The sequence below is a fragment of the Lycium barbarum genome, chromosome 8 (assembly GCF_019175385.1).
Source record: "Lycium barbarum isolate Lr01 chromosome 8, ASM1917538v2, whole genome shotgun sequence".
NCBI lineage: Eukaryota > Viridiplantae > Streptophyta > Magnoliopsida > Solanales > Solanaceae > Lycium > Lycium barbarum.
In genome coordinates, this window is record NC_083344.1 from 106204826 (window position 1) to 106225136 (window position 20311).

Sequence of the window (20311 nt, forward strand, 5' to 3'; positions counted from 1 at the left end):
ATGCTCATTTTGCAATTATGGTGGTCATGATAAGCGCAAGTGTCCCTTACGGCATTGTGGTCAAAATACATCTCGTGGCGGAACTACCTCTCGTGGCGGAGGAAAATTTCTTGGTGATGGCGGATCTAGTGGTGGTGGCACAGCTCGCGGAGATGGAAGAAGACCAACTCAAGGGTGTTATACCCTATTTTAACCGAAGTCAAAATAGTTTACAATATCCCGGTAATTCCGGGGTTAATTAAAGTAAGGGAGTCGCCACCTAATTATTTATGGTGAATTAGGGCACCTAAAGTTAATTAAAGTAATTATCTAAAGTCGATTTTATTTTAAAGTCTACGAAACCAAATGATTCTAGGTACGAGTTCAACTAATTTAAAGGGAAGGTATTAGGCATCCTTTAAATTTCATTAATAATGGTTAACCGACCGGACTTATGCTGATTAGTAAGGCTAAATATAGATAAAACATAATTGTTTTTTAAAGTCTAAGTATTGAGAGAAAAATAGTTAATTGATGCTAAATACGAGTATAAATTATAAGACTTATACATAGATGATACAAATACTCAAATAAAAAAAAGTGCAATAGTTGAAAAAAGTTAAACTTGCTGAAAAATAGTTATATATCTCAAAGGGAAGTAATTAACTTTGATTTAAAGACTTAGGAAAGTTTGGTAATATTTCATTAGATTTTAACAACTTTTAGATCCTAATGAAATCCGAGTGCAAGCTCGTCTAAAATCCTTTTGAAAACTTAGCTGGTTGAAAATGTATTTTAACTCATGCAAGCTTTATCCTTGACTTTTAATGATTCCAACTCCAATTGTTTAACATGATTTTAAATGTTCTAGTTACTGTTGTTGGGGACGTGTACTGCTATATGTGCTAAAATTACTCCCTTAATTACTAGTTATAGATGGAATTTAGCATGACTAAATAAAACCAATCGCTAGTCTTTTTGTTCAACAAATATCACAAGAGAAAATAGAGGCAAACAAACCAAGTAAAGTACTAGTTGCACAATACAAATTAAAGGCACAAAAATAAAATGGAAGAGTAAGAATAATTTAAATGGGCTCAGCCCATTTTGGGGCTGTTGTTGTCTGCTGCTGTTGGGCTTTGGCCTAGTAATCTTATATGGACTGCTGCGGATGGGCTGATTCGAGAAGAGAATTCGTTGGGCTCTAGCCCAACATTAATTGCGGAAGAGGACGAGTCCCTTGGACTCGTGTGCGAGATGGTCATGCACAAAAAATGAAAAGAAAAAGGAGTTAGAGATGCTCTACTGTTTAATAATGAAGGAAATGCACAAGCAGATCCATAATCACATTATCATTCACCTTCAAAGGATAGTACTAATATTGGAACACACTAAGCTAGCATTGTTCTTTCGGGCAGAACGGTGAGGAAGAGCTAAAAAGGGCTACTGATCTTTTGACAAAAAAATGAGTTATGACAGCATCAAACTTCAATAAAAAGTAGGAACTTTGTTTTAGATAAAGAGGGCCGAATCAGATCCTAGTCCCTTTTTAAAATTAGTGCATTCTCCTTAATCAAATCCCCTCACAGATCAGTCTCGGCTAATGGCGAGTCATATGACAACATTCCAACTTTAAAACACATAGCACAATTTAGACTTAAAACTTAATTCTTCAATGAGAATGTGGCATAACCAAACTAATTTTTTTTTCCAGAATCCAAGTAAAGCTAAACACTCAAAATTCAATCAAGCTAACTGAACTGAAATCTGACCGAAACAGAACACAAAGCCAAACAGAATCAGCCTACACTATAACGGATCTGAAGAATTCTTCTAAACAAGAAAGAAAACACTTGGTAACTTAATTATCTGTTTCCAACTCTTATGTCCAACTTAAAACAGAAATCCAATATCCTAACGAGAAACTCATGTTTTAAGATAGTAATTGATACCCTTAAAGATTTTGAAATTCAAACAAATGTCCAGCGAATTTTTACAATTGCAGAGAAAGGAAAGCAGGCAGCATTTGATATTTTCATCCAGTTCTCGGAGAGGGAAAAGAAAAAGGAAACATCCATCATATTTTCAGTTAACAGAGAAATCGGAGCGTAAAATGGGTTTGAGACAATATTGTAAAGGATCAGCAGCCAACAAATTGTCATCGAATATTATGGCTTAGTTATTTTTGTGCAGGGAGCAGCAGTTAAACACAGATTAAGGGGATAAGGTATTGGGTATTAAACTATGTTTTGGACCCTTCAAACAAGAAAACATGACTTAGACAGGGCTGCATTCAATTTATGCACTTAACTAAGGTAACAACATCATTACATACCACAGACCATTTAGCCAGATTTAAACTCATGAAACATTACTAACTGAATACGATCTTATCATACTCTTCAAAACAGGACATATATTAATCACAAGCAAACTAGTAACATGATTTTAAGATCGTCATTATTAATCAATACATGGTGCATATAATCAAACATGTCAAGCATATTCACTCAGAACTTTGGACAGTAAGCATGCTGCACGTTGAACTAAGCATATAGATATAAACCAACACTGGACATGAACACCTAATTTAAACATACAAGCGGGTTTGATGCCTAATCTAAATCAACTAACAATCAAACGACACGATTAACGCACTAAGCAATCATGAAGTTTACTGAATAAGATCAAACTAAGCTTAACTAACCATAGAAAATAACTCATATGAACATCAAATAGAGATCTTAAGCCATATTTTCAAGTGAAACACTGAATATATTAAATGAGCACCAACCAATATCAAAAGATAAATGTAACTTCCTATTTTTCCGACATCGGACATAATTTCCTATTTTGCGACATGGGACATACAAACTTTATCACAGCACCAACTTGAAACTAAAAACACTTTAAACATGCAAACAGGGAATCCAAACACACATCGTAAATCAAAACGAACCAAAAAAGTGGAAGGAAGGGATTGCACTGACCTTTGTCGTGGGCAGTGAACGGGTTTTAAGTCCCAATCTACCCTCGATTCCAAAGTGACAACAGAGAGGATCAACGACTTAAATTGAATATTCCCGGATATAGTGTTTTAACAAAAATGTAGATATTTAGGAGGGGTTAAAGTGGCTGAAAAAGAACCCCCTCCCCCCCCCCCCCCCCCACCCAAACTCGAAACAAGCCTTTAAATGGGTAGAAAAAATGGCTAGGGTTTTCGCTAGGCGGGAATTTGAAATTGAATTTTTTGAAAACGAATCAAAATGAGTTGTTGAAACGGGGCAAATCTTCACGTGATCTGATTCGGGAGTTACCAAAAATGGGTCGACCATTCTTGATTATTGAAGATCGACGCGTCTTGTAGCAAAAGAGGGCAAATCTTTCTCTGTCAACGACAGAACTCAAATGAAGCAGACGTATAGCTAACTTTGTTCACGAAAATGGGTAGACAAAGACTGTTCGTGGCTAAAGGGCCACTGCAGTTTGCTAAAAATGGAGAAGAGAGAGAGAGTAGGGAGAGAGAGGGAGGAGAGAACGATGCGGCGGGTTGAAGGGATTAGGTTTAAGGAGAAGAGATTATGGGCTCAACTGATGAAGCAGGGGAAATGGGCCGGTCGGGTCGGTTTGGTGTTGGGCTGGTCGGGTAGGATAAGGTGTTGGGCTGGTCGTGTAAGTGTAGATAATGGGCTGGTTGGATAGAAATGGTAGTGGACTGATTGTTGGGCTCAAATTGGTCCGAAAATATGGGTTCTTCTTTCTTTATTTAAATTATTTTTGGGTTTCTAATTTAACAACTAGTATAATATATATTATGTGAAGACGATTAATAACGTAGAAAATAAAGGATTTGATAAAGTATTATTAATTTAATAAAAATAAAGTGATGACGAACCCTTTTGAAATTTGTGATAAAGTGATGCTAGTAATAGTAAAAAAATGAAAATAACGATATTAATAGTGAAAAATGTTTGGCTCGCCAATAAATTTAAAAGCCCAAGGGAATAAATTGGAATAATGGAGGGACGAAATTGGGTGTCAACAAAGGGCATGAATTGATGAATGTATTTTAAGCTTTTTTCTTTCGTTGATGATTGTATTTTTACTACTTTTGGTTTGTTATTAATGAACAAGTTTAAGTATTTTCACACTGTTATGAGTGATGTAATTTAATTATCTTGAGATTGGTATGAATGCTGCAATTTTGACTAAAAAATAGCACGCTTAAATCTAAACCCTAAAACATAAAGAACTTAAAGCTAATGACACCAAGTCTTCAAACAAAAATGGAGATTGAGCACTTTTTAACCATTAAAACGGCAATCCAAAGTTTTGCTTATCCTTGATGTATTGAGCCTACCTTATTAATCGCACAAAAATAAGTAAGGTTTTATATAAAATATTGAAGTTTTGGAGTCTCGAAGCATGATTAATCTATGGCTAAAGTACGTTAAAAAATGTAAAGAAAGAGGAGTTAACCAAAAGAAAAAAAAGGAAGGGGGGAGAGAGGGGGGGGGGGGGGGGGGGACCCCTTTAGAGCAGTAAATTACTGCGTTACAGGACTTAACCCCGCCATTACGGTTTTGTCCTTTAACGCAATAAATTACTGCATTAAAGGTAGTTTTGTCACCTTTTTTTTGTTGGGGTATTTTGGTTAAAATGGTCTTTTTTGGGGTCATTTTGGTTCCGGACTCATTCAAAAATAAGGCTTAAAGCCCCAAGTCCTAATTAATATGCCCCTTTTTTAGTCTCTAGTTTCCTTTTTCAAATTTAACTAGAGTCTTTAGGCTTAAAGAGGTATTTGCAACCACACCTTATCATTAATGGTGAGAGGTAATTAAACACCCACACCTGCTACACCATTTTTTTTTTTTAATTTTAAAACTTAACCCATGAACAAACCTACCTTTAATGTTAGCTAGTCATAACGAAAGATACATAAAATAAGAAAATAAATAAAGCCATAGAATCTCACAATGATAGTGTATTGAAAAATAAAGGAATCTTCAACTATTTGTCTTCAATAATGACCAATGGATAAAAGGGAGAACTTGACTTGACTACTTAGTGACTAAGAGAATAAAATATGGTATGACTCTTTGACACAAAATCCTAGAGGCTATATATTAGGGTTTCAAAATTGGGGAGCAAATATTACAAAAATGTCCCTGTCTCCGATTCTGCGACTGCGCAGAACAAGACTACGGTTTGCAGAAGAGCTAGGGTTCGCAGAAGAGGGTCTTCAATTTTTTGGATCCGACTTTTCTGTCCAGAAGTACGGTTTTGGAACTTCACTGCAGAACTATTTTGGAACTTCACCGCAGAACTGGTATGTAGTCCGCATAAGGGCTTCTATGCTTCACATTGCAAGCTGAACTTGGATTGAGCAAATGTTCGTAGGATCGAAATGCGGTCCGTGTGACTGGAGTGCGGACCACAGAGGGTCACCGCACTATGAGTCTTAAGTTCTCATCTAATTTGTCGCTTTCTGTGGTTTTGAGATCCCTAATGCGGTCTGCACTCTGGTTGTGCGGTCCCCATAAGGGGTCTTTCTTCACCTATTCATTTTTTCAACACAATTGTCCTCTTTTACACACTTTTTTCCAAATTCTGGTACCCTAAGATAAAATCCTACAAAATGTAAAAACACACAATAAATACATATAAAATGAGCATTAAGGACAGAAAAAGTCTATGAAAGTGGTGTCAAATGCGCTGTAAATTTGTAACACATCATTCACTGACGATCTCTTTTTTTTCTTCTTCTATGTTTCACCATCGGAATCGCTCCCTGATCTGAAAATACACCTTGAGCTGGCCGGACTTTGAATTTCGCTAGAATGGCTCGAGCGAGCTTGGACAAGGAGACGGCCAGATCTGGAGAAATGAGTGAGAAGAATAAGACATTGTTCTCAATGTATTTTTTTTTATCTGGTGTAGTATTCTTTAAATACATAGTATAGCTACGGTAGGTAATTAAATGAACATTATAGCTACGTTAGATAATTAATTTAAATTATAGTTACTGTATATAAATACCTCTAGATGTTACCTACACTATGTAAAATTTACTAAAATTTAAACAAAAACCTAGATCCTTACAACATTGGTTGTACTAAAAGTTTCCCTATTGATTTCAAAGTTTGAAGACGGTTGTTGTCCATATACACAATCCAATCAGAATGTTACTTAGAATATATAAATAAATTAGTACTATTTACATAAATTTTACTCGAAAGCACGTAATTCATGCTCTAACTTTAATTTCGAGTCCTGTGACTGATTCGGGTTTACAGCGGAGTCACTCATTTTTTGTCGTCTTATACTAAATTATTCTATTTATCTTTTACCTTTTTTTATAAACTGGTCAATTACTATTTGTAAGTTGAATAATGTATACTAGACAAATTTCTATATTTTTCCTTTTTTCTTAAGAAGAAAAAAGTTCATTATTTAAATTATAGTAACATAATTTTGGGAGAAGGTCATGGATTTCCCCCTTTATTACAAACGGACCCATTTCCTTATTTTCCTAAATAGTTGTGATGTGCATATCCACATCAAATAAAATTAAATCAATTTTCCCTGATTTGGGTAAGGTAACCAACATTAATTACTCTTTTCCATTAAAATAGGTGGTAAATTCAAACAAACTTTCAATATGAGGTTTTACTGAGTTTATTTTAAGATTACAAAAAACTTGTATAAATTTGCATCCCCTCTACACCTTTTAATAACATCTATCCATAATGAGTCAACCCTCTATCATCATCCTATTCATGTTGTTATTTACGTTTCCCCTTGAGCCGCTTATAACAGCTTGTTTTCCTCCTCCGAGGTATCACATACATGTCATCGATGATCTTGGTTCTGGTTCCGCTCAATTGAAACTGCATTGTGCTTCTAAAGAAGATGACCTTGGAATCCATTTTCTCGCCAATGCCCAAGAAATCAATTGGTCGTTTTGCATGCATGTTGTGGATCGTACTATGTTTTTTTGTCATTTCTGGTGGGGCTCGAAAGAGAGTAGTTTTGAAGTGTTTAACAATGAATATAGATGTATCCACAAGGGACATGTTCCAAAAAATACAAAAGAATGTGTATGGGTGGTGAGACCAGAAGGTTTTTATTTGGGATACTATCAGAAAAATGGAACTCTTTGGAAGTACAAGCATCATGATTGGTGATAATTGGGAAGTTAGTGTTTTAATTTGTGTTCTTGTAAAAGTAAAAGGAAAATAATAGTAATAATAATAATAATAATAATAATAATAATAGGGTCTTTCTTGCATATTTTTAATCTCTTGGCTAAAACCTGTTGAGTTTTTGGAATAGCTTTTGGATTTTGTCGATAAAACCATAAGTAAATTGATTATTACAACAACAACAACATACCTAGTGTATCTCACAAGTTGGGTTTAGGGAAGGGAATGTGTATGTAGACCTTACCCCTACCTTGGGAGGTAAAGAGGTTGTTTCCGATAGACTCTCGACTCAAGGGAAAACATTTTAAAGAAGTTCGAGAAAAGAAATAACGGAAGTGAAGAAATAACAGCATACTAAAGATAACGTGACAAAGCATTCCGAAAAAGGCAATAACAAAATAATACGCTAATCGAAGGATAAGAAGCAGTAGATAGTAATAGAAATCGAAGAACAAGAAGTTGCAAGAATAATAATATGACGAATAGTATGGAAGGATAAACTAGACAACGCCTCAACTACCTATTAATCTTTTACCCTAATCCGCGCCCTCTATAGCCTCCTATCAAAGGTCAAGTCCTCGGTATGCTGAAGGTGCACCGTGTTCTATCTAATCACTTCTCTCAATACTTCTTAGGCTCACCTCTATCTCTCTTGAAACCATCCATAGCCAGCTTTCCGTACCTCCGCAGTACTGGGACATCTGAAGCTCTCCCAATTTATTTCGTTACAAGATATTAAATGTCTAATTTTCATATTAATGGTCTCAACTAATAATTTCATGTAATTATATTTAAATAATTTCATATTTATATAAAATTATACTCCATTATTTTATATAAAAGTTTTAACACAATTACGATGTTAGTGACAACTTGGTGGCTGGGAAGCTGGTCGCCGCACTTTTTTTCTGCTTGGCAGGCCAAGGTGTTGGACCATGGAATCAGTATATAATAATAAAGAAAAGACATCATTTGATCCCTGAACTTGGCTCGAAAACTTAGTTTAGCAACTAAATTTAAGTTGTATTTATTTACCCCCCTTAACAACTTACGGGTGAATTAAAATCAACCTTACTTTGCCTAAACCAGTTGAGATCTGGGTGTTGTTACACCACTCGCTCTTTGATTGGTCCACGTCATCTAATTATTATTTTTTAAATAAATTCGTTAAAACTAAACTAAAAATCAGGTGGGCCCTATCTCCTAACCCTTTCAGACTTCTCCCTCTTCTAAACCCCCCCCCCCCGGCCCACGCCCACCCCTTCTCTCCCACTCGTTCTTCCGCATGGTTTCCATTAATAACAACAACATTCTCCTTCTTCCCCATAACCACCTCCATAACCAACACCACCACCGTAACCACCTCCTTCTCCATACTCCACCACGGATACTACCATCTTATCCTCTACCACCACTACCATACCTTTCCCACCATAGCTTCTCTCATCTTCTGTTCTTCTTCTTCTAATTTTTTTTCCTTTCTTTTTCTAGGGTTCAAATGATTTGGGTTGCCCGAAACTTTAATTTAACAGTGTTAAATTCTTCAACCTAGTAAATGCCACCGGGATTTCACCGGAAAACATCTTGTTCGACAAATCTAAGGATTTCAAGCTTTTTAGATTACCCAACTCATTTGTTAAAGACCCAAAAAGAGCAATTACTTGAAAAAGTAACGAATCTGATTTCTCAAGCTATCCTATTTCCGATGGAATCCCACCGGAAAGTTCACAATTCGCCGCATATAACCGGACAAGTTCCGATAATTTAACTTTGCTAATTTTGGACTGAAATTCGGATTGGAAGATGAAGATGACAAAGATGGGATTTTTCAGTTGGGTTGATTTAAGGAGGCTGTGGTTATGGTGGTGATGGAGGTCGTGGTGGCGGCGGCGGCGGTGGTGGTGGTTGGGAAATTTTTGAAGAAGAAAAATAGTAATTTTATCTACTATAAGTAGAAGGAGAGGCTTGACAGTGGTGAAAATGGTGAGTGAAAGAGAAGGTGACACTGATCAGGCGCTAGCTCCATCAAAAACGGAGGAAAGAGACGATGATGAGGAACCAAATACAAATAGGTTCAAAAAAAAAAAGATGGAGACGTCCGAAAATATGGAAAAACAAAGAAAGAGAAAAGAGAGAAAGAAGAAGAAAGAGAAAAGGAAAAAAAAATATTAAAAAAGTATAATAAATTGTCATCCAATTAGAAGAGGACATATGTACAGCTAAAATCATTTTTAGTGTTTTTTCCCCCTTCCACGCGCTTTTGAGAAAGTCATCACACTTTCTTGTCATGTCACCCGTTAAGGGAGTATTTAATTAACTTGAAAGTTGTTAATTAAGGGGGATAAATAAATACAACTTAAGTTTAGTTGTTAAATTAAATTTTTGTGCCAAATTCAGAAGTTAAATGATGTCTTTTCTCAAATAATAATAACCATGAAATACATGGGAAGAAAAGTTGTACTGTGAAAAGTTGTAATAAAAAAGAATTAGAACGACAACAACAGCAACTTCATAATCGGAAAGTGCAAAAAGTCAAATGTACTGTGAAAATGATAGTATAATTGGCAAATGGCAAGTACTCTCAAGCGTCTGATAGCGGTGTTCAAGAGAGATCTAAGTAACAGCATTTAATATTGCATGAATATGAAATCAACTTTTTTGTTTTCATTTTTCAAATAAAGTTAAAATATAAAAGCTGTAAACTACAATATTTTGCATGTGTGTCGAAGTTGTAATAGTGTCTTTCTTTTTTAGATTACGAAGTGTTTTAATTGGTTAAAACTATAAGACGGTAGTATTAATTTTTAAGAATCGTTTTCTTCTTCTTTAAAGAATATCTTTTGTGTTATAAAACTAAATAATTGCAAAGAAGAAAAGCTTTAGAGAGAGGGGAGAAACTTTGTATTTCACTTCTTGTTTTGTGTGTGTACATAATAGAAGAAAACACTCTCCTTTTTATAGGAGAAAAACTTCTTGTCCTCCAAGTAACATAAGATGGATATACATATACTCATGTATATTTACAATATAGAATGGACATACATGTACTCATATATTTTATAACATTCTCTCTTAGATGTCCATTAATAGATAATATGCCTTGTTAAAACATTACTAGGAAAAATCACATGGGAAAAATCCTAGTGAAGAAAAAAGAGTACACATATCTGGGAATATGCATTAATAGTTGCCTCATTAAAAACCTTGCGAGGAAAACCCAATGGGACAAAACCTCGACTGAGGGAAAAAAAGTATAGCATGTATTATCCTCCCTCGATGAAAAAAATCACTTAATGTATCGGAGACGACGCATTTCAATCTTATATATCAGCTTCTCAAATGTTGAAGCTGGCAATGCCTTAGTGAACATAACTGCTAAATTACCACTTTAGCGAACTTGTTGAACATCTATCACCCTTCTTTTGAAGATCATGTCTAAAAAAGAACTTTGACGAAATGTGTTGTATTATGTCTCCTCTGTTATATCCTTCTTTCAATTGGGCTATGCAAGCTTCATACAATATTGTTGAAATCTTCATCTCCAAATAAACATTAGAATATTGCAAAATGTGCTGAATTATTGATCTCAACCAGACACGCATTCCTGACTTGATTTTTAAGTAGCTATCAACTTGGCAGGGCTTGAATAAGTATCAATAATTGATTGCCATATAGAACGTCATAATGTGGCAGTATCCTCACATGCAAATCGGCAACTTGCTTAAAGATCAAACTTCATGTAATAATAAATATAACGCCCTGCATTTTACATAACCAACAAAACTTTGATAATATTTGTTAGGATAAACAAATCTCTATCAATGATCTATTTTGTAGCATATAATCATTCATGAGCCAATATACCCATCATTTTCATAAGGTCTAAATTATATTTATTATATCTAGTGACATCACAACCATTTGGGTAATCAATGGAATCACACTCATAAGATTTGCTGAAGCTTTATTTTCGTAAGCCTTATATGCTTCAGACCAATTCAAATCCATACGAATTTTCGTTCATTGTCTATATAGCCATATTGACAGCAATCAATTATACGCATTCAAAATTTTCATGTATTTCCAGACTGCAAAACAACTTCATTGCATCCACCACAGTAGAATACATCTCCAAACAATAATGTCAGGATTATTGCGAAAAACCTTTATACCGCAATGCACAAACCGTACTTTATATTTACTGTTTTTATTTTTCGTTTTGTTTTCTAACAAGAACCCATATGTGCCTCACTGGCATTATACCTTAAGGTCCTTGGAGTATAGGTCCAAAACATCACTTTTCCAAGTGAAACAAAATATGTACTTGAATTGCGTATTTTATTTGGCCAATCTTTATATTTGTCAAAAGAATACAACATAACTTATCAAGATCTCTTTATTTTTCTTCATTTTCAGTTACCTGAACCTAACCAAAGGTTGTATGAAATATTATGTGTTGGTGCTATTTTAAAGCACTTGTCTCATTAATATGACCATCTTGATCATTTGCTCATCTCCTTCTTCAACGAGTTTTATCTTTGGAACTGATCGGTCTAACGACATACACTGTGTCATTTAAGGACTTTAATTTTAATTGGAATTGAATTATTTGCAGCTGAAATATAATATTCGCTTTTGGGTCAGTAAATGCGTCTGGTAGTTATCTTTTTAATGAGGATCACACCAGTGATAATTCAATACATATACCTTATTTTCCAGCCGCTTATCATCCCTCCCCCTAATGTTAGGAAATCTAACATTTACCTCCCAACATTATTTGGTTACCCATCTTTATGTGTTGTGGTGGGACAATTAAATCATATACCAGACATTCAAATTTTTAGATGGAAATTATTTGGTTCCTGAACTAGAACCAATTATGATAGGGGAACTTATTATAACTAGTTGGCTTGACGCATACAAGTGCTGCTACATATTCAATAACATATCTCATCCCAAATTTCTTTTTGGTAGTTTTGTTCTCATAACCAATTGTTTAGTTATAATTGGAGGCATACAATTCTGCTAAAGCAACTTGGATATAAACCAGCATTATCAACATCACTTCATAATTTGGATTGTGCTCTTAATTTAAAAATTTGAGCAAACAATCTTGCAAAAACTAAATTGCAAGTTGATACCAAATGCACATGTGACCATAACATAGATGCATCTATTAAAATCATATAATAGTAAACAGGTCCACATGGCAAGTGACTGGGCCCATATATATGTATCACCTTTTATACATTCCAAAATTATGGGATACAATCCCAACTTTAGCTGGTAAATTAACCAATTTGTCATCATGAGAACAAGCAGCACAAAAGAATTTTTGAAGAATATTTTATTTCTTCAATTTATAACCACATGAATTGTCAATTATTTTCGCATCACATTTGAACCGGATGGCCAATCGATCATGTCAACTTCCGTAGCATGTGATTCCATCATGCTTGTATTTATCCAATACAAATTTGGAGGGAAAATGGGCAACATTGCACATACAATTTGTTTACCCACTATAGTTGTAGTAATATAAAGATATTAAATCATTCCATAACTTAAAGTCTCAGTATAGTTCATATTTGGCCAATGCCTTTGAAACTTAAAAAGCTTCTTTTAAGATTTACTACAACGCCAATATTATGAACAATTTCATTCCTCCGGATAGTACTAAATTAGCTTTTCCAGAGCTCCCAATTAATTATGTACTACCAGATATTTCATAATACCATCCATATGGTGAAAATTTCCTTTTAGGGAGTAATTGTCATTATGGTCATTCCTCCGGGTAGTACTAAATTAGCTTTTCCAGAACTCCCAATTAATTATGTACTATCAGATATTTCATAATACCATCCATATGGTGAACATCTCCTTTTAGGGAGTAATTGTCATTATGGTCATGGTCAAAACCTTTAGAGGCAAGATTTATTTCTTGCTATTACTCTTCGGCAATTCATGATAAGGCATACCACAATTTTATGACGTACTAAAAATACATGATCAATGACCGTTTATGCCAATATAAAATTTCTTTATTTTTCTCAAACCTCCCGCAGAAGCGAGTTGTGGTATTTATCCAATCAACATGAGCACGTTTTTATCCATAATGTATTCGCATTTCACTTTTAAAATGGGCGAGCATTCACGATACTCATCACAAATCACAATATTATGTTCAAGGAATAGACTAAGTCATAGATACATGCTTCATAAATTTTCATTATAAGTCCATTGTCTTTATCATATTCATAGACCCACATTGACATCACTTTGAAATTGTATCCTTTGTTTTGATGGAGGATTTATAAATTTTCATCAAGTTAGATCGCACGACAACCTTTCATACCATATTGATGACAAAAATACCTTCACCTTTACAAACACCATTTTGAGAACCCATAATGTTCTTCCTTTTATAATTATCACAATGATGATTATTATTATTATTTTCGTCCATTGCCGCGCCCACATTCATTCACATATTTAACCGTTTGGCTTCTTTCAGACTTATTGTGTATTGCTACCACATTCCCCTCATAGAATGGAGCATATCAAGTGGAACGGCCTTTATGATTTTTTCATTAAATACACATTATTTTGCCTTAGTCATCTACATCATTAATATAGTGCATGGGGACTCAAACCCAACGTCTTATCCATACAAAAGCGTGTTAGGCCATAAATCGATGAGATTTGAACCCAATATCTTCTCATCACGGTGCACCGGGACTTTAACTCGATGTCTTATATCCTCATGATGCGGTAGAACTTCAATCCACCGTCTTACCCTCAACCAATGACATAATAGGCCAAAATATACCCAAGCATACCCCCGAGCCTTTAAAAATATATCACCACCGTCAATGCTTATAGACTAAGCAAATTAAGTCATAATAAGATTTAGAAAATCAACATGAAAATCTCTCTTTATTCTTCAATTCTTTTCTGAAACATTGAAAGATGTTAGCACCACTCAAAATAAATATGTAAAGCTATCAACGTTAAATAAACCAATGTGTTAGAATTGAGATCAAAGAAGAAAAACTGAAAGGATACATACATATATATATATACACTAGAGGTGTCGGCCCGTGCCAGCACAAGCCCAACACGAAGGAGATCTGAGGGTATACAATCAGCGCTATTTGCTAAAACTTGAGTATTGTAAAGTAAATAGATTTTTTCTAAAGTTGACACGGAATGTAGATCATTATTTGAAACAAGCTAACCGAGTGAAATTTACACCATCTTAATTTGAACTTTATCACTTTTTGATTGACAGATACATTTTGGAACGGAGCCCTATTCAGTGTATATAAAAGATCAAATCAATGGTACACTCAAATATTTAATGTCTAATTGGAAAAATTGCAAATATCTCATCATGGTAGTTGGCCTCAGCACTAAATCGTAACACATCGTCTTTCATCTTCCCATCCAGTAGTATGTTTACTTTTCTCCCTGCAATGAGTGGAGTAGTTGTAGAACCAATAGAGGTGATAAACTAAGCAACAATCTAACCAACAACTTGCAATTGAACAACTATGTAATTATGTAGTTAAGAGATAACTATGAATATTTGGAAAAAATAGTTAATGTTACTGAACAACTTAGAGGAGGCAACTTCAAGTGTAAAAAGCTTTCAGTCATCACCATTGCCCAGGGAAAATAAAGGCACCATAAGGGTGTGTTCGATATAGAGGAAAACATAAAATGTTTTTCAATTTTCTCATGTTTGTTTGGTAAAAAATTTTGAAAAATATTTTCCTCAAAATTGGGAAAAATAACTTTCCAAATAAAAGTAGGGAAAACAAGTTCACAAATTCATTCCACCAATCACCAAACCCCAAACACTCCCAATCCCCCACCCACCACCCCCTCCCCCCACCCACCACAATTTTTTTTTTTTTTTTTGAAAAAGACCTTTTTTTTTCACCCCCACGCCACCCCGCACCCTACCCCACTCCCGCACCCCCACCCCCCCAACCCGCACCCTATCCCCCGCCACTCTACCCCCCCCCCCCCCCAAAAAAAATATTTTTGAATTTTTTTTTTTTGACATTTGTTTTGGTTTTTTGCACTCCCTACCTCGAATCACGTGTTTTTCTCCTCGTAAGACTGAGAGAAATGAATAAATATGAAATTAAAAAAAAAAAAATCAAATCTCACCCCACAAAAACATTCTTTTTTTGAAAAAAAAAATTGACTTTTTTTTTTCACCACCACGCCACCCCTACCCCCTCCCCCCACAAAAAAATTTTTTTTTTTTGAAAAAAAGTTTTGACTTTGTTTTTTTTCACTCCCACGCCACCCCGCACCCTACCCCTCCCCCACTCCCACACCCCTACCCCCCTCCCCCCGCTCCAAAAAAAGTTAACAATTATAAAAATTGAATGTTTGCGTGGTTAAAAATTAAAACTTGTGGTTAAAAATTAAAACTTTTGGAAGGGGTGATGGGATATTAAAGAGGGGTGGGGGGTGGGGGTAGGTGGTGAAAAGATTTTTTTTTTTTGGGGTAGGGGGGTGTCTGGGGTGTAGAAACCCGCAAAAGACAATAAAAAACTTTTAAAAAAATGTTGGGTTGGGTTGGGGGGGGGGGGGGGTTGTTGGTGTGGTATGAGTTCCACACAAGGGGGGAGGGGGTGATGGGGGATGTGGTCGTGTAGAAAATTCAGAAAAAAAAATTAAGAACTTCAAAAAAAAAAATCTTGTGGGGGGAGGGGGTGCGTGGGTGCGGGGGGAGGGGGTGGTGTATGGGCTACGAGAGTGGTTGGGGGTGGGGGTGCAAAAAACAAAAAAAAAAAAAATGAAAGGGGGGTTGGGGCGTAGGGGTGGGTGAGTGGGAGTGGGGTGTGGGGGTATGAGGTTGGGTTGGAGTTACTGAGGGTTGGGGGTGGGGTGGGGGTGAAAAAACCAAAACAAAAGAATCAAAAGAATTTTTTTTTGGAGGGGAGGGGTAGGGGCATAGGTGGGTGGGTGGGAGTGGAGTGTGGGTTGGATTGGAGTTGGTGAGGCTTGAATGAGTATTTTCCAGAAAACGTTTTCTATCAATCAAACGAACATGAGAAAATAAGTAAAAAATTCACTTATTTTCCACTCCCAAACGAAATTCACTTATTTTCATGTTTTCCTTGGAAAACATTTTCCTCCATACCGAACACACCCTTAACTTCCTCATTTTCTTCACCCTTGCTAAATTTGAGTATTTTAACCATGCAACATCCAAGAGGAGTTCATATATATCTTCTATAAACACTTTATCGAATTTTTGTAAGCTTCTAGGAGACAGTTGCTCCTCATATAGCTCACTAGCTTAAAAGAATTCGTCAAAATTTAGAAGGCAATGAATGAAATCAACAATGGTTGTAAATGAAGTGCAAGTAAAGCACAAATTCTCTTATCACAATTTATAAAGTTGAGCAAACCTTCCATTCAGTATCCACATCGAAGCTTATCAATACAAAAGATATTCTTCTAAAGCACATTCAGTCACGATGCCCAAACTACTCAACATTTTATCGTATGCCATATTACCAATAATCAAAACTGCATCAAGTAGCAAACAATACTTTAGCTAATGTAGAAAGTAGGGGAAGTCCCATAGACACAAATTTTTATATAAGACTGCTGGAGATTATCAAAGTCTATGTTTCATTTAAAGGAAGGTCCAAGGAGGTTGACGATGAAAAGTGAAATATCTTTACTTTAGAAAAAGATAATCATATGAACCTTACATAAGCACACCAAATAAGGCTAGACTGAAGCAAAGTAATAATGGCTCATGACATAAGAGGTAAAAAACTATAACACTCGCTCAGAAGTAACTAACATTGAGATGCAAGGAAAATCACAGAGAACATTAAAGTGATAAAAACAACTGGACAGAAGCTCGAATTGGGTAGGAATGGAATATGATTTTAACGTAAGGATAGATCTTAAAAACAATTTCAAGGATGCCTGGAGACTGGAGAGAAGCTCTTACTGGGTAGGAATACTGAAGAGAACCCATGGGAAAAGAATCCATCTATTAAACAATGTGTTCATCTAGAAAGATACTAATATCTTCTTTAAAGTCTCAGGTCTCTATCACATATCTCTTTCTCAAAAGGAACTGAAATTTTAACTGAATAGATAAAACAAATGTACAGAACTTAATAACCAAAAGCAGAAAACAACAGAAATTTAATCACTCTTAGTAGACAGGAAGCAAAATACCAAGTGTAAAGGTCCATTAAGGCAAAACGGAAGGTCTCAAATGCAAATCTAGAAATTCAGAAAAACTTAAAAAACAATGAATTCTATCCCCTTTTTTTCTTTGGGAAAATATGAAACTGAACCCTTTCTCTAAGCAATCAAGAGAAAATGTAAGCTGAACCACGTCTCCAGAGAAAATTGTTTGCCAAGACAGAAGGTGGAGCAAAATTGAGTCTTAAGGTTTAAATGTCGCTGATAAATGTAATCAAATATTAACGCAAAATACATCTAAAATAAAGCAATTCATACTCAGAATCTTTTCAAAGCATTCACCTTAAAAAGCTCCATACAAAAGTTTATTAGTAGTGTTTCATCCAAAGGTACCATATAGACGCCGATAACTATAAACAAACTTTAGACTGCTCTTCCCGGTCTCACATCTTCCCATCCTCTACTTACTTTCACTCACAAGCTAAAAGGTAAACACAATAATTACTGAACATAAGTTCATTACTGACTTGTGGGAATTTTGTTCTCATTACTGCTACATAATTGAATAAAATTAGTTAATGAGTATATGCATGTGCAAAATGAGTTAACAAAGAGCCTAAGGGACAGTATATTCTATAATAACCTTCAACAAATTCAACTTCTATTGTGGTCAGAGTGTTGAAGGAAGAAGGAGAAAGAAGGAAAATTCCTAAGACAATACCCTGCTACAGCCCTCTCAGATCTCCTTGTGACCTCCCATAGGACAACGTTTTGGACGAAAACAAGAAATTTGAAACCAAACATTCAAAAGAGAACATGCATATCCAGAATCGATTAAGAAAAGAGCCATAAGCACAAGAAAATCTACAGTCACGAAAAAGTTATATACCTCCTTTTTAGCTCTGATTTCCAGTACTTGGGAGTGAAAGTAATTATTCAAACTCTTAGAAAATTACCACCATTGTTTCCGATTAAGAGCCACGTTCTACCATTTTTCTTGCTCACACCTTAGATTAATCTTGCTACCCAAATTTGGAGGATTTACTCATACACCCAAATAAAAGCGATAGCAGAAAGCAGATTCAGGGTTGTGACTAATGCATTACTACTTAATCCCAAAGCAATTAGTAATGCCATTTCATAGATTCAATTTCCAAATCAAATAACATAAACCTGTATGAAAAAAATTCCAGTTTTGGATCAACATGCAGAGCTAATAGTCGATCTGAAACTCAATACTGAAACAGAATTATCCACCCAACCCGAAAAGCTTGTCTCTGTACACAATTGATTAGATTCCGGATAACATCAACTGAGGAGAACTAAGCAAAAGCAATAAATGGAAAGAGGAAAAGATATGGCTTCTTTCACTCATATTACTTAATTTGATTAAACAAAAAGCAAAGGGGAAAAGCTTTGAATACCTAACCATATTGATCCTCTATATATTTATTTGGTGCAAAATTGATTTGGTGAATACCCAAATAGGAAGTGATTCCGACCCATGAAAAAATGATGAAGGGAAAAGAGAAAGAAGATATGTACAAAATTGATTGATAGAATAAACATACCTGTTTGATCCAAAATAGCACCATGGACATTAACAACACAAGCACAAACCGGAAAAGAATACATGTGGCAGAAACTCTACTAAGCTAATGTCGGCTTGTTTTACAGGTGGAGTAATTTTATCAAGTACACACGTCAGAATTCTAGGTTCAATTAATAAGAAGACACATATGAAATTGTAAATGTCAAAATTGCCCTTGACCTTTTTGGTAAAGGCAATAAGCACACATGTTGAAATCACCTTTTATTATTTATAGAAATATATATATATATATATATATATATATATATATAGGCGTGTTAGGCCATAAATCGATGAGATTTGAACCCAATATTTTATCATCACAGTGCACCAGGACTTTAACTTCATATCTTATCCTCATGATGCAGTAGAACTTGAATCCACTTTTTTAACCTCAACCAGTGACATAATAGGCCAAAATATACTGAAGCTTACCCCCGAGCCTTCAAAAATATATCACTACCGTCAATGCTTGTAGACTAAGCAAATTAAGTCACAATAAGATTTAGAAAATCAACATGAAAATCTTTCTCTTTATTCTTCATTTCTTTTCCGAAACATTGAAAGATGTTAGCACCACACAAAATAAATATGTAAAGCTATCAACGTTAAATAAACTATATATATAGACACACACTTGAAAGTATAATAATAATATTAGTTACCGATAATCTATTCCTTGATATGTTGTAGATGTAAATTTCTGAAGAGATGATAAACGTCTTTACATTAGCATCCAAGATATTTTCATTATATTTGATCTGGACATAGGCATCGATTTCAACTCCGCCTGTGTGAGCTCGCTCACATTGCCGGTCCCAAGCCCGGATAAAGGAGGAGGGTTGCCGAGGATCAATCGGAAACAGCCTCCCTACCCAGGTAGGGGTAAGGTTGCGTACATCTTATCCTCCCCAGACCCCACTATTGTGGGATTACACTGGGTAGTGACCAAGACCAAGACATAGGCATCGATTTCCGCTAGTTGCAACTTGGACAATTCAACAAGAAATGATAAAATAACTTTCCAGATCCATAGTTATCATTGGTTTTTTTGTTTTTTTTAATAGGACAAAATTTTCATTGAGGCAGTATGTTTACCAATGTAACATAAATTGCTAAAACATAATTACAAGGTATGAAGTTGTAGATATCTCATCTGAGTAGTCTTTTGAAAATATGCGTACCTCATACATTTAGGCCTGTTTCAACAGTTGGATATACAAATACGTAAATCAATTTTTATTCCGATTTCACTTCTGGACGAGTTCTAGTACACTTTTGATTCAAGATATAACTACGATAAAACTGTACCGACATACCTCACCCGGAAAAGAAATGATCT

General features: G+C 35.2%; 1 long non-coding RNA gene across 1 annotated transcript; it reads right to left on the reverse strand.

Annotated features, from left to right (window-relative positions):
* Positions 1-14355: 14355 nt before the first annotated feature.
* Positions 14356-19075, reverse strand: LOC132606538 (uncharacterized). The gene is made up of 3 exons (XR_009569922.1): positions 18950-19075; positions 16619-16739; positions 14356-14654 (listed from the first exon to the last, which is right to left on the reverse strand). It is a non-coding gene; the product is annotated as an uncharacterized LOC132606538 (long non-coding RNA).
* Positions 19076-20311: the final 1236 nt, after the last annotated feature.